Below are 16,216 nucleotides of genomic sequence, written 5' to 3' on the forward strand. Positions count from 1 at the left end.
GAAGGAAGGAAGGAAGGAAGGAAGGAAGGAAGGGAGAAAAGAAGGAAGGGAGGGAGAAAGGAAGGAAGGAAGGGAGAAAAGGGAGAAAGAGAAAGATAAAAGAGAGAGAGGGGAAGAAGGAAGGAAGGAGAGAAGGAAGGAAGGATGGGAGGGAGAGAGCTAGAGAAAGATGGGAGGGAGAGAGGGAAGGAGAGAAGGAAGGAAGGAGAGAAGGGAGGGAGGAACGGAGGGAGGGAGAGAGAGCGAGAGAGAGGGAAGGGAGCAAAGGGAGGAAGGAAGGAAGGACAGAAAGAAGGAAGGAGAGAACGAAGGAAGGGAGAAAGGAAGGGGAAGAAAGAAAGAAGGAAGGAAGGAGAGAAGGAAGGGAGGGAGGGAGAGAGGGAGGGAGGGAGCTAGAGAAAGAAGGGAGGGAGTGAAGGAAGGAAGGAGAGAAGGGAGGGAGGGAGGAACGGAGGGAGGGAGAGAGGGAGGGAGAGAAAGAAGGAAGGGAGCAAAGGAAGGAAGGAAAGAAGGAAGGAAGGAAGGAAGGCGAGAAGGAAGGAAGGGAGAAAAGAAGAAAGGAAGGGAGAGAGGGAGGGAGGGAGGGAGGGAGGGAGGGAGGGAGAGAAGGAAGGAAGGAAGGAAGGAAGGAAGGAAGGAAGGAAGGAAGGAAGGAAGGAAGGAAGGAAGGAAGGAAGAAAGGAAGGAAGGAAGGAAGGAAGGAAGGAGACTGAACTCAGATCTTCAGCATCATCCCACCGGCACCATCCCTCCTTGCCTCCCTCCCCCCATACATCATGACATCATCCCGGTCCCTTGCCCACCCCTCGGAGAGGTGATCTCCATCTGGGCGACCCCTCGCCTCCCCATTGGCCAGGAGGAGCTGCCCGTCATTCCCTCTAGTGGGCGGCCCCCCACGCCGCTCTCTTTCCCTCCCTCCTTCCTTCCCATCTCAGCCTGCCTCTTCAATCTGGCACTTCAGTCAGCCGAGCCTGACAGTGGGCAGCAGCCAGGAGTTGGAGAAGCCCCCAGCCCGGCTCGGATCCCCAGGCAAGGCGAAGCCAAGCAAGGCGGGTGAGTGAGAGGGCTGGAGCCATTGGGTACCACTCATCCTTAGCCTAGGAATGTGGTTGCCGGGGGAGACGGGATGCAGGAGAGAGGGAGGGAGGAAGAGGAAGAGGGAAGCAGCTAGGCGGAAAGTTTCCTCGCTTTCCTGTCCTCCTCTGGACTGACCTAATTCCTTATCCTGGAGCCCAGCCTCATCCACTATGCCTAGGAGACTTTTTGGTTCATCATTATTATTATTATTATTATTATTATTATTATTAGAGCCATTCATCCCTTTGGTCTAACACCGATGCGCTGCACCACCGCACCACCGCCACCTTCTTCCTCACTCCCCTGTCCGCAAGGATAGAACAATCCAAAAGAAAAGCAGCCAAGGGAAAGAAGGAGTAGACATCCGTAGCTCTCCCTTTGCTAAAGTCCCATGCCTATCACTTCCCTCCATCCCTTGGGGACAAAGATGGGAGTTCCAGCTTTGCTTACAAGGACAGCAAAAAAGCACTCAGCCGTTGAAGTCAGAACCAGGCAGGAATGATTTGACTCCTGTCTTGATGCAAAAAGAAAGAAAGAAAGAAGTAAAGAAAGAGGCTGCATGGGTAAGTGCTGCTTGAGATAGTTTGCTGCTTGGCTGAAGCTGGAAAGCTAGGACAAAAGCTCTCCTTGGGTGTCTCTGAGTCAATGCAGTTGCAGAACTGGGGCCAGGAGCCAAAGTGTGCCGGATCCGTGGCTGCCCATGAGGTAGGCAGAAACTCTGAGACTTTAGACAACTAGAGCGTTATCTTGCAATGTTGAGATGTCAGGCAAAAACATTGCTATTTGGAAAGGCGACAGTTTGTACACACAAACATGCTTTGTCAATAGCGTGTTTCACAGGCTTTGATATAATTGCTACTCTCTGCTTTCCTGATGAAATGCTTCTGAATGGCACCAAAACGCACTGACACACGTCTCCTGCCATCACATATAAAGCCGCTGCATTCCTCCTGCAATGTATTTTTGGATGACAAAAATAGCAATCTGGACTCTTTTAATTTATGGTACATGCTTGAAAGTACCGGGATAATAAAAAGGGGAGGAAAGTGTCTGGCTTTCCAGATGTCTTTAGACTGCACATCCTGTCAATTATTTTATATTTCTTTATTTCTTTATTTAAAACTTTTGTATCTCAATCTTCTCTACCTCTGTAGAGGGACTCAGACCAGCTAACACCAAGAATTCAATGCTAACAATAATACTTACTTACTTACTTTATTTATGTATATACCGCTTTTCTCAGCCCTCAGACGACTCAAAGCAGTGAACAACATCAATACAAAACATCATGAGACAAGTATAGGGCAATTAAAAACAATTGTATCATAAATCATTAAACATCCGTATAACAACCATTAGCACCTCAACAGTAAAATCAGAATCCAGTCTCATCATCCATTATTCCGTATTCCTATGTTCAATTACACTGTTTAATCAAATGCTTGTTCGAACAGCCAGGTCTTCACTTTCCTCCGAAAAGCCAGCAGGGAGGAGGCTGATCTGATATCTGCAGGCAGGGCGTTCCACAGCTGAGGGGCCACCACTGAGAAGGCCCTGTCTCTCGTCCCCACCAAGCGCGCCTATGATGCAGGCGGGACAGAGAGCAGGGCCTCCCCAGATGATCTTAGTGTCCTAGCCGGTTCATAGGAGGAGATGCTTTCGGAGAGGTAAGTAGGGCCAGAACCGTTCAGGGCTTTATAGGCTAACGCCAGCACTTTGAATTGTGCCCGGTAGTAAACTGGCAGCCAGTGGAGCTGGCGCAACAGAGGAGTAGTATGCTCCCCTAATAACCTTTTAAAACATCATACATAAACAACAGGTTAAAAATACATATAAGATAAAATGCATATAAACCATTCACCAAAATAAAAACAACATCCAACTCAGTCCGCACATTGTGGTCAATAACTTTAGTCAATTTATGATCTCAGCCATCACTCTGCAAATGCCTCTCCACAACCAGGATTTCACTTGCTTCCTAAAGAGGGAGGGGGCAGATCTAACTTCATTCGGAAGCAAGTTCCATAGCTGGGGGGGCACCACAAAAAAGGCCCTGTCTCTCATCCCCACCCAACGCGACTGCGAAAGTGGCGGGACCGAGCGCAGGGCCTCTCCAGAAGATCTTAGGTAGCATAGCTAGTGGTGAGGATGCTCCGTGTTATAGTTTGTCAGTGCTCCTTCCTGCTCAGGAGGAACAATAGAAAAGTATGAAAGCTGTTCAGGCAAGGATAATCCAGCTATCTTTGTAAATCCCATTATCCATTAATGCAGAACACAGCTGGGATGGCTGGGACCTGCATTCAAAGTTGTATTGGAGCTCCCAGGAAAGCAGGAAGTTTTATCAAAGGAGTGTCCTTGATTGACAAGACTCTTTAGTCCACTCACTAAGGGAGAATTTCTGCTGGATGGAAGCCAGCCACTCTTTCCATAGATGCCTAGTAGTCAGGGAAGGCATAAGCCACTTTGCTGGCTGAGGCAGAGGGGAAAATCATGCTGCCCGTCTCCATAATCCTGTATGAAAGCCAGTGGGGTTGTTTTGGCATTAGACAGGCAAAATAAACATGTTGCCACAGGTGGATAGGTTTGTGTGTGTGTGTGTGTGTGTGTGTGTGTGTGAGGAGTGACTTGAGAAACTGCAAATCTCTTCTGCTGCGAGAGAATTGGCCGTCTGCAAGGACATTGCCCAGGGCATGCCTGGATGTTTTGATGTTTTACCATCCTTGTGGGAGGCTTCTCTCATGCCCCTCATGGAGAGCTGGAGCTGACAGAGGGAGCTCATCCGTGCTCTCCCTGGATTCGAACCTGTGACTTGTCAGTCTTCAGTCCTGCCAGCACAAGGGTTCAACCCATTGCACCACTCTGGGTGGATAGGTGGATGGATGGATGGATAGATAGATAGATAGATAGATAGATAGATAGATAGATAACAACTAATTGGTGCCCATTGATGACCCCCAGATCTTGCTACCTGAAGTAGATTTCATACTCTTGCTAATTATAGGACTTCCTCTGCTAGTCTTTGTCCAGTAATTGGTTGACCACCCCTAATAGCATCATTTGGTCTTTGCCTGTTTCCTTTGCTTCATGCGTTAATCATACCATAGATATTTTGTAAAAGGATGGAAGATTAATTCTACACCGTGAAAATGCTGCTCAGGGCATGAAGGGCAAAAACAGTCCTTTGCTAAAGGCCAGTTTCTTCATAGCCATTGACCCCCAGGGACATGTGCGTGTGTGTGTGCGTGTGTGTGGTTTCTGGTGTCTGTAGGTGAGGCCAATGTCATCATTTTTTTTAGAAATTGCCTGGGGTATGTGTGGGAGCCGGAGCTGTCTATGTGACACTGCAGCTAAACTGGGGTGTCAGGAATGGTTTGGCAAGTTTCTGGGCTCAGTTTCTTCTTCTATTTTACTGTGAGGGATTAGTAGAGATGCTTGAGGTACGGCTGGCCTTAGGTATCCAACTAACTTCACTTGGAAAATTAGGGCTGCCCAAAAGAAAGAGAAGGACACGTGGGAGAGTTGACTCAATATGAACTTCTGATCCCTGCCTTTACCATATTGCACCCCAGAGCTCCTTCCCCATTCATAAGTCATTTTACAAGCTAATACAGGCAGACCCCAAACAAACATCTGACTTACAAATGACTCATAGTTAAGAACAGGGGTGAGACATCAGGAAGTGAGAGGAATCTACTCCTCAGAAGGAAAATTCACTCCTGAAAGAGTTATCATGGAGAAAAGGTGTCTCCACTGAAGCTTTTTCACCTATTCTTGTTTCCACAACAAATCAGTGTATTCAAAATCCAATTGCCACAGAGACAGAAAGTGAGTTGAAATCTTCTGAAAAGGGGCGCCAACAGTAAAACAAAAGCACAGGGGTGTTAACCCATCCCTTTGCTATCCAAAGCTTTTGTATATATGTTCAAAAAGGTAAGGGTTTCCCCGACATTGTCTGACCCTGGGAGGGGCGGATGCTCATCTCCATTTCTAAGCCGAAGAGCCAGGGTTGTCTGTAGACACCTTCAGGGTCATGTGGCCGGCATGACTGCATGGAGCTATGTTACCTTCCCACCGGAGCAGTTCCTATTGATCTACTTACATTTGCATGTTTTCGAACTGCTAGGTTGGCAGAAGCTGGGGCTAACAGTGGGAGCTCACCCCGCTCCCTGGATTTGAACCACTGACCTTTTGGTCAGCAAGTTCAACAGCTCAGCAGTTTAACCCATTGCGCTACCAGAGGGCCCTATATATGTTTATGTATATAATGACAACAACAACTTTATTTTTGTATCCCGCCTCCATCTCCCTGAAGGGACTTGGGGCGGCTTACATGGGGACCATGCCAAGTCAAACAAAGTTAAAATATAACACAATAAAAACACATATACAAAACATCATAAAAACCGAAATCATCATACAACAACCAGTAGCCGAGCATAGTAGACATTTCAGAACTAAGGGGCGAGGCAAGAGCTTGTGCAATACAAGTGCAAGGACAGGGCTGATAGAAAAGTGCAAGAGCCAGGTGATAAGTTAGGGCTGGCAGGGCCAAGTCAGTTAGTGCAATACATACTGTATATACTCGAGTATAAGTCTAGTTTTTCAGCCCTTTTTTTAGGCTGAAAAAGTCCCCCTCGACTTATACTCAAGTCAAGGTTATTTATTATTTTCCTCTGTTATTGTTTTTATTTTATTACATTTATAATTTTACTTTATTATTATTATTATTACATTTATTATTTTACCCTATTTATTATTGTCATTATTACATTTATTATTTTACGATATTATCACTGTTATTATTACATTTCCATTATTTTACTCTATTATTATTATTACATTTATTATTTTACTCTCTTTATTTGAAGGATACGTAAGCACATTTACATTGAAGAAGGTTAGAATAATGGTTTAATCAGAGTTGGGCAGTTTAAATTACAGTTTTTTGTAAATATTCAAAAACATTTAATCTACTGATGCCTCAATTAATGCAATTTTATTGGTATCTATTTTTATTTGCAAATTTACCAGTAGCTGCTGCATTTTCCACCCTCGGCTTATACTCGAGTCAATATGTCTTCCCAGTGTTTTGTGGTAAAATTAGGTGCCTTAGCTTATATTCGAGTCGGCTTATACTCGAGTATATATGGTATATGGCTGTAGTTGCACTTAAAAATGCACCTGTTCTGACTTAGATACAAATTCCTCTTAAGAACAAACCTACAGAACATAACTTGTTGGTAACATGGGACTGCCTGTAGTAAGATCCCCTAACTCAACACTCCTAACATCACCCCAGCCTTGAACCCCATTAACTCTCTGGGAAACCCTATGTGAGGAGGCCTAGTCCTGTGGGATGAAGTGGAGAAGAACTTGGATCTGAGTCTTAACTTTCAATGAATTATACAAGGCATCAAAAATCTCCCTCCTTCAATAGATTCAGTACATTGGAAAGCTACTTTACAGTTCATTCTAAACACCAAAGCATCCTGACCACCCCATTGATATCAATGCCACCAGCTGCCTAGAGATGGTATATCCATCAGTGGTGGGTTCTTCTAGACAACCATCCCTTTATGAGTTTTCTTTAACAGCACATCCAATCCCTCTCCCCCTACGTTTGTCACATTTTCCCCGATGTCCCCCCTTTTTTCATCCCCCTGCATCTAACACAACAGAGCTTCCCTTTGGATATTTTATGGGATGTCTCCACAAATGCATGCGCACACAACAAGCAACACATACACTTTCATAGCATGTTTAATGGAGCCCTGGGTGGCGCAGTGGGTTAAACCCCTGTGCCGGCAGGACTGAAGACCGACAGGTCGCAGGTTCGAATCCAGGGAGAGGCGGGTGAGCTCCCTCTATCAGCTCCAGCTCCTCATGCGGGGACATGAGAGAAGCCTCTCACAAGGATGATAAAACATCCAATCATCCGGGTGTCCCCTGGGCAACGTCCTTGCAGACGGCCAATTCTCTCACACCAGAAGCGACTTGCAGTTTCTCAAGTTGCTCCCGACACGACAAAAAAAAAATAGTATGTTTACGTTTGTCCCATAAGAGAAACCAAATGATTACGAAAAAATCAGGAAGGAAAGAAGGCGGTAAGAGAGGATCCAGGCAGGAAGTAATCTTGAAATCCAAACACAAGAAGGGAAAAAGTTGAAAGAACCAGAGCCATGTGGTGCGATGCTTCGGTGGAAGAAAGGTTTAACACTGAAATTGATAGGAAAGGGCGATCAATGCTCCCTGGGGCCACCTAGGGGTCAATGAGAGGGAATCAATGTGGGTACCAAATACCGGAGTTAAAAGGGGGCACAAAAGAGTCCTCCCCACTATACAAATAAGTCCTTGTTGCTAGAGACACATTGGATAAGCATCAAACAAGGAAGGATTTGGTTGAAATGATCTTGACTCACTGCAGAATGACATATTTCTCAAGGTGCCCTCTGTTGCCAATAGTTATTTGATGATGACTGCTAATTGCTCCTGAAAACAATGTAGCATCAGTCTCCATCTATTGTTATTATGCATTGATTCCTCTCCCTACAGAACGGAGTCCATTGATCCTCTCCATCCGTTATCCACAGTGCTTTTCTTTCTGTACTGTACCATTTATATCCATTTATTATACTACTTGTCACTTGCTGTTCCAGGCCAAGTGCTCACGACAATGAACGTAGGGGTCCTTTTTTTAAAAAAAGGACAACACCCACAGTATAATAGCTTAAAAGAAAACCCACAGCCAACCATAGCATTCAAAGACCAAGCAGCCCAGCAACTGCCTCAGAAAATAAGAGCCTTGAATTTGCAGCCAAAGGCACAGAGAATGGGGGGAGAGCTAAAAGCTAAGCCAGCCCTACCATTAGACAAAATGTCAAGTGACTGCTTTAGGCAGGAAATACTGTGGCAATGAAAATGACAGTAATAATGCGTTGAAAAACACTTGTACCATTTTTAAATTTTTGTTTTATAGAATTTTATTTTATTTTAATATTTATTTATTTACTAAAATAGACATACAGTTGTTTGTTGCATACATTGCAGTATTTTCCAGTATTTTCAATATTTCTCACATAATATCTTTTCTTTAAGGCAGCGTTTCTTAACCTGGGGGTCGGGACCCCTGGGGAGGTCACGAGGGGGTGCCAGAGGGGTCGCCAAAGACCACCAGAAAACAGAATTTTCTATTGGTAATGGGAGTTCTGTATGAGAAATTTGGCCAAATTCTATCATTGGTGAGGTTCAGAATGCTCTTTGATTGCAGGTGAACTATAAATCCCAGAAACTACAACTCCCAAATGTCAAGGTCTATTTTCCTCAAACACCACCAGTGTTCACATTTGGGCATATTGAGTATTTGTGCCAAGTTTGGTCCAGATCCATCATTGTTTGAGTCCATAGTGCTCTCTGGATGTAGATGAACTACAACTCCAAAACTCAAGGTCAATGGCCACAAAACCCTTCCAGTATTTTCTGTTGGTCATGGGAGTCCTGTGTGCCTAGTTTGGTTCAATTCCATCGTTGGTGGAGTTCAGAATGCTCTTTGGTTGTAGGTGAATTATAAATCCCAGCAACTACAACTCCCAATTGACAAAATAAATGTTTAACATCTTTTTGTAATATACCTGAATCTGTTTCCAATAGTCTTTTACTTTGTTGCGTGTCCACTACATGTGGTGAAAGGTGCCTTTTTCTTTCCCACATTTCCAACATTTGTCGGTGCAGTTGTACACCTTCGCTAATCTCTCTGGAACAGTGTTTCTCAACCTTCCTAGTGCCACAATCCCTTAATACAGTTCCTCATGTTGCTGTGACCCCCAACCTTAAAATTATTTTCGTTGCTACTTCATAACTGTAATTTTGCTAATGCTATGAATCATAATGTAAATATCCGGTATGCAGGATGTATTTTCATTCACTGGAACAAATTTGGCACAAATACCCAATACATCCAAATGTGAATACTGGTGGGGTAGGAGGGATCGATTTTGACATTTGGGAGTTGTAGTTGTTGGGGTTTATAGCTAACCTACAATCAAAGAGCATTCTGAACCAACAATGAAATTGAACCAGACTTGGAACACAGAACTCCCATGACCAACAAAAAATAGTGAAAAGGGTTTGGTGGGCATTGACCTTGAGTTTTGGAGTTGTAGTTCACCTACATCCAGAGAGCACTGTGAAACAATGATGGATCTGGGCCAAACTTGGCACAAATACTCAGTATGTCCAAATGTGAACACTGGTGGAGTTTGGGAAAAATAGACCTTGACATTTGGGAATTGTTGTTGCTGGAATTTATAGTTCACCTACAATCAAAGACCATTCATGACCAACAAAATAAATAAAAATACTGTGTTTTCTGATGGTCTTTGCCAACTCCTCTGACACCCCCCTCACAACCCCCCCAGGGGTCCCAATCCCGAGGTTGAGAAACACTGCTCTGGAGGGAGATACCAACCTAGATCCATTTTGCAGACATTTTCCTTTAGTTTCTGGCATGCCGTGTATTTCATTCTTCTTTTCTATGTCTTTTCCCAAACCCTAACCCTAACTTTCAAGTCTTTTACTACTTCCTCTTCTAAGTGTCAAATCAGTAGATTTTGGTATATATATGAGATAGTCCTATCCGTTTCTGGAGCTTTGCCACATCAAACCATGTTTTCGCAATCTGGAAACCCAAGGTTCTAAGTTGTTCTTTAAATTTCATACATCTGTCTATACAGAAGCCAATTGCAATTTAGGGACCATTTGGTTCAAATGTTCTATGGATTTCATTGTTTTATAGAAATATTTTGAATTGTTTTAATTCTGTTGTTAGTGTATTACTATTTTAATCTCAACATTTGCATGATATCCACTAGAGTTTGGTCTCCCGCCATGGATAACAAAATCTGTGAATGCCCAAGTCACATTATGTAAAGTGATGTAGTAAAATGGCATCCCTTATTCACAATAGTAAAATCAAGGTTTGCTTTTTGGTAAAAAAAATTTGGAAATATTTTCAAACAGTGGGTGATTGAATACAAATGGCTGACTATAGATGTGTTTTTATTGTTGTTTTCTGTCTTTTATTAGTCCCCTTGAATACTATCTATAGTATTTCTGTATAGCCCTCCAGCCCATAAAAGCTCCCAAGCTGATTAACAAATAAACAATACAATATAAAAACATCTTTAAAACACATTAAAATTCTCATTAAAAATCCCAAAAGCAGTTTAAAAACGATCCTAGACAACAGTTGTAAAACAGCAATTGCAAAAGGGTTGCTGTGAGTTTTCCAGGCTGTATGGCCATATTCCAGATGCATTCTCTCCTGATGTTTCACCCACATCTATGGCAGGCTTTCTCAGAAGTTGTGAGGTCTGTTGGAAACTAGGCAATTGGGGTTTACATATCTGTGGAATAATAGCCAGGGTGGGAGAAAGAACTCTTGTCTGTTTGAGGCAAGTGTGAATGTTGCAATTGGACAGCTTGACTAGCACTGAATGGCCTTGCAGCTTTAAAGCCTGGCTGGTTACTACGTGGGGGGGGGGGTGTTCCGTTGTTGGGAGGGGTTAGCTAGTCCTGATTCATTCTTGTCTGGAATTCCCCTTGCTTTTTGAGTGTTGCTTTTTATTTACTGTCCGGATTTTAGAGTTTTTTTAATACTGGTAGCCAGATTGTGTTCATTTTTATGGCTTCCTCCTTTCAGAAAGCTTAAATATTCCTGACATGAAAAAGAGCCTCCTCCAAAGATCTCTTTTTTATTGTTGTTTTATCCTACTCCCACCCTCCCCTCCTTATATATGCAATTTATACAGCAAACTACAGAAGTTACATTTGAAATATCAATCTCAGTCTTAATTTTTTTTTACTCCACAGCTTAGCAAATTCTCTAAACAATTCCTAACTGGTTCCCACATCCTCTTAATTATTGTAACTTTTTCAATTTTATCTGTATTATTCCATTTGCAATTTGTTATTTCCACATTTAACATAATTAGTCGATGTCTGTTTTGTTTTATCTTTCCAACCCCTCACTAAAACAATTTGTGCACATGCTATTAATTTGTTAGCCAATTTTTCCTTTTGTATGTTCTTCACTCCTCTGAAGATCTCAGATTTGTGGAGATCCGATATGGGAAGAGGTAGTCTTCCAGATATGCTTGTTTAAGTCAATACCAAAACCTTGAATTGAGCTTAGAAGCACATTGTAATTCTTGCAAGACCAATGGAGTATGATAAACAAAGGGTGGGAGCAAAAGAGTAAGCTATGAGTGTCAGGCAAACTGTTCTTCAACCTTCCTCTCCACAAGCAGCCCTGGCTTCTCTCCGGCATGGTGGCCTGTCCTATCCCATCACCAGAATCTGGCATTGCTGTTGGGATTCAGCTATTGCTCAGGGTGTTTCCTCTACATCAGTGGTTCTCGACTTGTGGGTCCCCAGATGTTTTGGACTTCAACTCCCAGAAATCCTAACAGCTGGTAAACTGGCTGGGATTTCTGGGAGTTGTAGGCCAAAACACCTGGGACCCACAGGTTGAGAACCACTGCTCTACATGGAACAGTGGAGTGACAGTATTTTATCTATTTTGCCTCAGACAGCCACATGTCTTGGGCAAACCTTAGGTTATAGAAGACCCTGGACTAAAGGTTTTGTGTTTCCTCACTGTTGTTCTTGAAGATGTGCATACAGTATGCAAAAAATGAAATAATGTATATTAAGTATTTTTTCCATTATGTACTCCATCTGTTCTAAACATAACCCAAAATACAGGCCAAACGTACGAGGTAGGAGAACGCTTTTAGTGTTTCAAGAAAATGTCTCGCCTAAGACAGTGGTTCCCAATGTTTGGTCCTCCGGGTGTTTTGGGCTCCAGCTCCCATAATTCATAACAGTTGGTAAGCTGGTTGGGATTTCTTGAAGTTTAAGTCCAAAACACCTGGAGGACCAAACATTGGGAACCACTGGTCTAAGGGCATTGGCTTAGCCTTGCCATGATGAGGTCACTGCGCTGAGTCAAACACATTGAGTCAGAATATGACCCTTGGTAAAATACAACACAATGGTGGGCAAACTGAACCTCTCCCATTGTAACCAGACTACATTCCCATCACCAGACTGGGCCAACATAATATGGGGAGGGATGCTGGGAATGATTATTTGGATAAATCTGCAGGACTGCATTTTGGCTTGCCTTGCCTTAAGAGCTCACCCAGAATGGGGGAGAGGCACGAAGTGTTGCTATAAGCAGGTAGAGAATGGAGCAATTGCCCTCCAAATAAGAATTATGCCTCCCAATATTTTTGTCCTTCAGCCTCCAAATTTATAGGACTGAAGAGAGGAGGACACTGAAAATCATTTGCACACCTAGAACTCTCATATTTGCTGGGTTTTTTTTTGTTCCTACCTACTCCTTTTATTTCTCTGGATGCCTAAACACTATTTATGAACACTATTTTTTAATAATAATAATAATAATAATAATAATAATCTTTATTTATACCCCACCACCATCTCCCCAAAGGGGACTCGGGGCACCTAACATGAGGACAAGCTTAAAAATACAATACAGCAAAATAAAATTGAAAACAACGAAAAATTACATCACAATAAAATACATAAAGTAACAAGATAAAATGAAACAGTGCAAAATAACACAATGAAAAATAGAACATAATGGGTGGGCCAAATGCACAAGATAAAATGATAAAACCCTGGATGAGATAGCAGTGGAAAAGTGTATTTGAGAAGAAGGAGCTCATAAGGGATGAACAGTGGGGTTAGGCCTTCATTATGGATGTGGGGGGGGGGGGGGGGGTGACTGCAATGCTGTAAATTTTAGAAGTGTGTGAAAGTTCCATTCAGGGGACATAATTCTTATTTGAGGGGCCAATGCCTTCATTTCCTCCACTTTCGCTACAGGAAACTGACTTTCTTGGAACTAAGGTTCCAAAGCAGAAGGCCATACATAGTACACATGTGATTTTGCTTAACCTAAGGACAATCTTTTGTTGATGGATGGGTCATCAGAGACAGCTAGATCATCATAATGATAGATAACGGTAAAGGTTTCCCCTTGACATTAAGTCTAGTCGAGTCTGACTCTGGGGGGTGGTGCTCATCTCCATTTCTAAGCCGATGAGCTGGCTTTGTCCATAGACACCTCCAAGGTCATGTGCATGGAGTGCTGTTACGTTTCCTCCAGAGTGGTACCTATTGATCTACTTATCTTTGTATGTTTTCAAACTGCTAAGTTGGCAGAAGCTGGGGGTAATGATGGGAGTTCATCCCACTCTGCAGCTTCGAAGCACTGACCTTTTGATCAGCAAGTTCTGTAGCTCACCAGTTTTACCCACTCCGCCACCATGGCCCCTTCATCATGATGATAGCTAGTAAAAAATTCCCGCTGCCCCTAAGGTCTTTATTGCACAAGGCCGATAACATTGTGGAATTGTGAAAGTGATCAATTAATGGTATATTTCCACTTGCTTGAAAAACCTGATCATGTAAGACAACAGGCTGGTGTGATAAACTTAGGTCTGTGGGTTCTTATAATATTGAACCTTGAACCTGGATAGTAAAGGTAAAGGTTTCCCCTCGACATTAAGTCTAGTCGAGTCCGACTCTGGGAGATGGTGCTTATCTCAATTGTCCGTAGAAGCCTTCTAGGTCATGTAGCCGGCATGACTGTATGGAGCGCCATTACCTTCCTGCAGAAGTGGTACCTACTGATCTACTCACATAGGCATGTTTTCAAACTGCTAGGTTGGCAAAAGCTGGGGCTAACAACAGGAGCTCACCCCGTTCTGTGGATTCAAACCGCCGACCTTCCAGTCAGCAAGTTCTGCAGCTTAGCAGTTTAACCCCCTGCGCCACCTGAATAGTACTGTATGTTGAAATAGTACAGAATAGGATGTTGAAATTTCAACATCTGAATAGTATGTTGAAAAGGAAAGGAAGCCAACATTTCACTTTAGATGCAAACATCCTTAAACTAAATCCAGCAGGAAGGGATATGATGCCCTGGTATTGGGACCTGACCCTATAAACCATTAATGGAATAGCATTAGAACTCGTAAAGAAATCTACTTTTCCAGCAACCTTTTCCTGAACTACAAAGACTCCTTTTAAAAGGAAAATGCTTAATTCACTGATTGGATTAGTCTTCTGAGTCCTCTTTTACCCCTTGGTACTTTCAATGCTTGACTCTTTTTCTCCCTTTTCCCCTGTTGTTCTTTTCATAGCTTTATTGCTTTAATTGCTCTAATTGATTGTTGCTAATTGCTTTAGGTTTTTATAAGAAAAGAGGGAGTTCAAACAATTCTTGAAATAAAGAGGATACTGAGAGGGAGAGAAAGAGCACCCCACACATATTCAGATGCAGTCTTCATTAGCGCCACTTCATCTACCAATTTCTGGAAATCACATGTTTTGGTTGCCAGCTGAATACACTCCACACATCTTTATGTATTATTTAAAAGTTATCTTATCCTGCTTCTCAGCCAAAAAGGCTCCCAAGGAGGTTTACACCCAATTACTTACTTTTAAAAGGTCAGTGTCTAATTAACAAACTTGCAGTCTAAAAAGGGAAAAGGCAAAAAAAGTCATGGCACCAAAAGAGAAAGAGATGGGGAAGGAAGAGGAAATGTTAAGACTCAGGTCATATCTATACAGCCATATACAATCCAGATTACACTGTTCTACAGATTTTCAGTTTTTCTCAGTTGCGGAAACGAAATGTGCCATTTCTTAATAAATTTAACATGCTGAATTCAAATATAATAATTAAATGTGTTAATTGGCTCTGGTTTTTATGCAACAGCTATTTCAATTTTCTCCACAATAGGTAATTCGTTAATATTATGATAATGCGCCTAACCTTACTGCATGTATATAAACCGTGAATATTTACTAAATTTTAGTCAAATTATATTGCCAATAGTTTATACACGAGAAATATTTATTTAATTAGTCTATTGTTTATGTTTGTGCAGCAAGAAACTATATTAGTAGGCCTAATGCAGTTGAAAAGTCTGAAAGTTTAAATGTCGCTTTAATCGTGACTTTAGTTTTTATCCTGTTTGCTTCTCTTGATTTTTCTTTTGTATTCAAGGAAAGGATTGTCTCTTACAATGCTCCAGCAGTAGTCTGACAGCATTGACGGAGTCCATTTGCCTTGATATCTTTTTTCCATAGTGCTTTATTTACACACGTGCGAGGCATAACTACAGTAAAAAGAACAATGTAAAACGATGTTTAACGATACTGTCTCAGTCTTCAACTGACTGACCCTCACCGTTCAAAAGTCTAGCCTTATATAGGGCTTTCTGGCTTTTGCAAACGGCACTAATACTGCGTCATCTAAACTTTCTAGAGTATTCTAGAATCTTCCATAGTGTAAGTCACAACATGCATTTTTTCAACCATACGTGATCACGTGATTGCTTATATCATAAAAACTAGAGCCAATATACATTTTTAAATGTCATTTTCATTTTCAGCACCCCAAAATCATAAAAGAACAATTATTTTCAGGCCCGCAACTTTTTCTCCGTTGAACAGTGTTATCGGCTTTGAATTGGATTACATTAGTCTACACTGCCACTTTTTTCATGTCAGGAGCAACTTGAGAAACTGCAAGTCACTTCTGGTGTGAGAGAATTGGCCATCTGCAAGGACATTGCCCAGGGGATGCCTGGATGTTTTGACGTTTTACCATCCTTTTGGGAGGCTTCTCTCATGTCCCCACGTGGGGAGCTGGAGCTGACAGAGGGAGCTCAACCCACTGTCCTCAGATTTGAACCGCTGACCTATCAGTTAGCAATCCTGCCAGCACAAGGGTTTAACCCAGTGGTTCTCAACCTGTGGGTCCCCAGATGTTTTAGCCTTCAACTCCCAGAAATCCTAACAGCTGGTAAACTGGCTGGGATTTCTGGGAGTTGTGGCCCAAAACACCTGGAAACCCACAGGTTGAGAACCACTGGTTTAACCCATTGCACCACTGCCATATAATACAGTTCAAAGGAGACAATCTGGATTTTATATGGCTTTGTAGATGGGGCCTCAGATATATTTGTAGCTATAGTTCTCACTATGAATAGGTGGGATCAGGGATGAGTCTTATATGGTATTTATTTGGGGTAAATTTCTG

At 42.5% G+C, this 16,216-nt stretch overlaps 1 protein-coding gene across 2 annotated transcripts in view; it reads left to right on the forward strand.

The window, feature by feature from the left end:
- Positions 1 to 845: 845 nt before the first annotated feature.
- The window catches only part of LOC132767629 (leucine-rich repeat neuronal protein 1-like), a 49,011-nt gene continuing 33,640 nt past the window's right edge, over positions 846 to 16,216 (forward strand). For both annotated transcript variants that reach the window (XM_060762791.2, XM_060762790.2), the window contains exon 1: positions 846 to 1,053. The gene's annotated coding sequence lies outside the window, so the exon portion shown is untranslated. The remainder of the gene's footprint in view (positions 1,054 to 16,216) is intronic.

This window comes from Anolis sagrei, chromosome 2 (genome assembly GCF_037176765.1).
Source record: "Anolis sagrei isolate rAnoSag1 chromosome 2, rAnoSag1.mat, whole genome shotgun sequence".
NCBI classification, from domain to species: Eukaryota; Metazoa; Chordata; class Lepidosauria; order Squamata; family Dactyloidae; genus Anolis; species Anolis sagrei.